Source organism: Jaculus jaculus, unplaced genomic scaffold, assembly GCF_020740685.1.
Source record: "Jaculus jaculus isolate mJacJac1 unplaced genomic scaffold, mJacJac1.mat.Y.cur mat_scaffold_42_1_1262500_arrow_ctg1, whole genome shotgun sequence".
NCBI lineage: Eukaryota > Metazoa > Chordata > Mammalia > Rodentia > Dipodidae > Jaculus > Jaculus jaculus.
Window position 1 is genome coordinate 640,056 of NW_025423496.1, and position 4,652 is coordinate 644,707.

General features: G+C 40.8%; 1 pseudogene; it reads left to right on the top strand.

Annotated features, from left to right (window-relative positions):
* The first annotated feature begins 2,578 nt into the window (after positions 1–2,578).
* On the top strand, positions 2,579–4,169 carry LOC101616894 (annotated as a pseudogene).
* The last annotated feature ends 483 nt before the right edge of the window (positions 4,170–4,652 follow it).

Below are 4,652 nucleotides of genomic sequence, written 5' to 3' on the forward strand. Positions count from 1 at the left end.
TGTGACATCATAACACCCTATTATGACATAACAAAGCCACAGTCTGAATTAACAATGCCACAGTGACACCACAAAGCCCAATTGAAACAACATATTACTTTACTATGACATCATACTGCCGGACTGTGATATAACAATGCTCCACAGTGACATAACAATACCCAGTGTGACATTAGAGAGCCTCACTATGATTTCATTATGCCCAACTGTGATATCACAATGCTCCACTCTTCATCACAAAGTTCTTCTATGACATCACAATTCCTCACTGTGATGTCACAGTGGTCTACTTTTACATCACAATGACACACTCTCTCATCAAACTGTGTCTCTGTACATCGCAGAGCTGAACTATAACACCGTAATGTCCCAGAGTGACACCACAATACCATATTGTGACATCAAAATCCCCACTGATATTTCACAATGCCCCAATGTGCTAGCAAAATGCTCCACAATGATATCACAATGACTCACTGTTTCATGAAAATTCACAGCTATGACATCACAATGCCCCCATATGACATATAGTAAAACCAACTTGTTAACCACAATGCCTCACTGTGACATCACAGTACCCACTGTTACATCCCAATGTCCAATTTTGCTATAACAATGCTCTATTGTGACATCACAATATACTAATATTATACCACAAAGCCCCACTATTATTTCACAATGCCCCACTGTGATATCAAAGTGCTCCACTATTGATCACAAAGCTATTCTGTGACATCACCATTAACTACTGGGATATCACAGTGGTCTACTTGATATCACAATGCCCCACTCTCCCATCATAATATCCCACTGTGACATCACCAAACTGAACTGTAATATCATAATCCAGTATGACATCACAATGCCTTTTTGTGACATCACAAAGCCCCACTGTGATTTCAAAATGTCCCACTGTGATATCACAATGACTCACTGTCTCATGATAATGTCCAGCTAATAAAACACAATGCACCTATATGACATAACAAAACAAACTTATTCATCAAAGTTTACCACAGTAACAGACAATTCCCACTTTGACAACACATTGCCCCATTGTGACATCACAGTGTTCCACTGTGACATACAATACTACACTCACATCCATCACAATGCTAAGCTGTGACTTTACAATACCATATTGTGAAAACACAAAGCCCCTCTATATGTTCACAATGTGCCCCTGTGACACCAAAAAGCACATTGTGATATCACTGTGACATCAAAATGCCCTAATGCACTATAGAAATACCTCACTTGACATCACAATGCCATAATATGACATCACAAAACCCAATCCGCATTTCACAAAGCAGCAGTGTGACATCACAAAGTCCAATTTTGATATCAAAGTACCCCCACTGTGACATCATAATGCACAACTCTTATATAACAATGCTCTACTATGAGATCACAGTACCCTAACATGACATCACAAAGCCCCACTAGGATTTCACAATGCCCCACTGTGATATCCCAATGTCCATTGTTTATCACAAAGCTGCTCTGTGACTCACAGTAAACTATTGTGATATCATAGTGGTCTACTGTGACATCACATTGCTTCACTCTCAACACTCAACATAACGTCCCACTGTGACATCACTGAACTGAACTGTAACATCATAATATCCCAGTGGTACATCACAATGCCCTATTGGGACATCCCAAAGCCAACTGTGATTTCACAATATGCCACTGTGACATCACAATGACTCACTGTCTCATGATAATGAGCAGGTATGACATCAAAATGCTCCTCTAAAGCATTATAAAACCAGATTTCTCATCAAATGCCCCATTGCAACATAACGAGGCCCACTGTGACATCACATTGCCCCAATGTGACATCAGTTTCCCACTGTGCTATAACAATGCTCCACTGTGCTGTCACAATATCCAATGTCACATGACAATGCTGAGCTGTGATGTCACAGTATCTTATTGTGACATCAGAAAGCCCCACTCTGATTTTACAATGCCCCACTGCCCCATTGACATCACAGTGCTACAAAATGACATCACAATGCCCCACTATGATATCACAATATTCCACTGGGACATCACCATATCTCACTGTCTCATCACAATGCCCATCTGGGACATCACCCTCCCCCCTGTGATATCATATTGCCATACTGTGATATCACAATACCTCACAGTGATGTCACAACATCCCACAGTGACATCACAATATCCTACTCCCACATCACAATGCCCACTGTGATGTCACAATACACTAATGTGACATTTAAAAGCCCCACTCTAAATCACAATTCCCCACTGTAGTTCCAAAATGGTCCACTGTAACATCACAATGTCCCAGTCTCTCATCATAATGTCCAACTGTAACATCACAGACCCACACTCTAATATCAAAATGTTCCATGTGAGGCGGCATCTGTGGTCTTCTTTCTTCCTGCCCCGCTGCACCTGCTTCCACGCATCTCTGCCACCTGCGGTTGGCACAGCCAAGCCTGGGTAGAGGGCAGTTCGGTTGTGGCAGCTGCGCTTGTCGGGGTTCGTGCACACTCTTGGTGCCACTGACGAATCCCACCTTCAGCCCTAGGGAACAGCTATGTTAGGCAACTCAGCACCCAGACCTGCAGCGTGCAATGCTGGCTAAAGACTGCTAAAATGAAAATTATCCAAAGCCAATGTTGTATAGTTATTATCTTGGGTTTTGATTCCACAATTATTTCTGAATGTCAATGTTATAGCCACACTCAAATTATGGTAATCTTTTACTTTTAATGGTTTTAAGTTTGTGTGTCATTTATATATGTATCTTAGATATTGGCTAATTTTAAGTGTCTTTGTTAAGGTGTTAATGATGCCAGCTGTCAGAATAATTAAGAATAAACTGATTTGGAGAGCTTTAAGTAAAAGTTAATTTGCTGCCACTGGGAGACCGGGAAAATGTCAACCCCAAGAAGGTGGCGTCCACCCAGCAGCCAGGCGTGCACGCGCGCAGGTGATGCTGAAGGTTGGGAACGCGCTGTATCCCATGCTGCAGCAGAGGTCCAAGATGCGGTGGGTTGCACCACTTAAGGACCTTCCCATAAATGATGAGCATGTCACTAGCGCTCCTCCTTTAAAAGCAAGCGATAGCCTGGATTTACCATTCATGTGGATGAAGCTGAAGAGGAACCTCAAAGGAAATCAGCAGTCTAAAAAACCAGAGTGTGAAGATGTCCTGGCTTTTAACACTGCCGTCACTTTACCTGGAACAAGAAAACCACTGCTACTGCTTGATTATCCAATGGATAGTAGTTTTGAATCACCACACACTATGGACATGTCAATTGTATTAGAAGATGAAAAGCCAGTGAGTGTTAATGAAGTACCAGATTACCATGAGGATATTCACACATACCTTAAAGAAATGGAGCTCAAATGTAAACCTAAAGTTGGGTATATGAAGAAGCAACCAGACATCACTAACAGTATGTGGGCCATAACTTGTGGACTGGCTAGTTGAAGTGGGAGAAGAATGTAAACTCCAGAAAGAGACCCTGAATTTGGCTGTGAACTACATTGATTGGTTCCTCTCCTCCATGTCTGTGTTGAGAGTCAAGCTTCAGATTGTAGGCACTGCTGCTATGCTGCTGACTTCAAAGTTTGAACAAATATACCCCCCAGAAGTAGCAGAGTTCATGTACATTACAGATGATAACCTATACCAAGAAACAAGTGCTGAGAATGGAGCACCTAGTTTTGAAAGTCCTTGCTTTTGACTTAGCTGCACCAACAGTAAGTCAGTTTCTTACCCAATATTTTCTGCATCAGCAGCCTGCAAACTGCAAAGTTGAAAGTTTAGCATTGTTTTTGGGAGAATTAAATTTGATAGATGCTGACCCATAACTGAAGTATTTGCCATCACTTATTGCTGGAGCTGCCTTTCACCTAGCACTCTACACAGTCACAGGACAAAGCTGGCCTGAATCACTTGTACAAAAAACTGGATGTACCCTGGAAAGAAAGTCTTAAGCCTTGTCTCATGGACCTTTACCAGGCCTACCTCAAAGCACCACAGCATGCACAACAATCAATAAGAGAAAAGTACAAGAACTCAAAGTATCACGGTGTTTCTCTCCTCAACCCACCAGAGACACTAAATGTGTAAGAGTGAAAGACTGCTAAAATGAAAATTATCCAAAGCCAATGTTGTATAGTTATTATCTTGGGTTTTGATTCCACAATTATTTCTGAATGTCAATGTTATAGCCACACTCAAATTATGGTAATCTTTTACTTTTAATGGTTTTAAGTTTGTGTGTCATTTATATATGTATCTTAGATATTGGCTAATTTTAAGTGTCTTTGTTAAGGTGTTAATGATGCCAGCTGTCAGAATAATTAAGAATAAACTGATTTGGAGAGCTTTAAGTAAAAGTTAATTTGAGATAAAATTGTGACTTCAGTGTGTCATTTAGAAAAGCCAATTTGTTTTGTATTATTCAGTGAGGAGTAGGAAACCTTCCTCTAATGTTAAAATAGTTCAGGGAAACAACTAGACAAACTTGTTGACTTGGTCACAAAGTAAGCAAAGGCTGAGACAAGCTAGTTTTCAGTGCAGTGGAGCAAGCTGCTTCTTACACATGTGGCAGTAGCTAATGGAAGTAATTTTTAATGGAAATCTTTCATTCCTC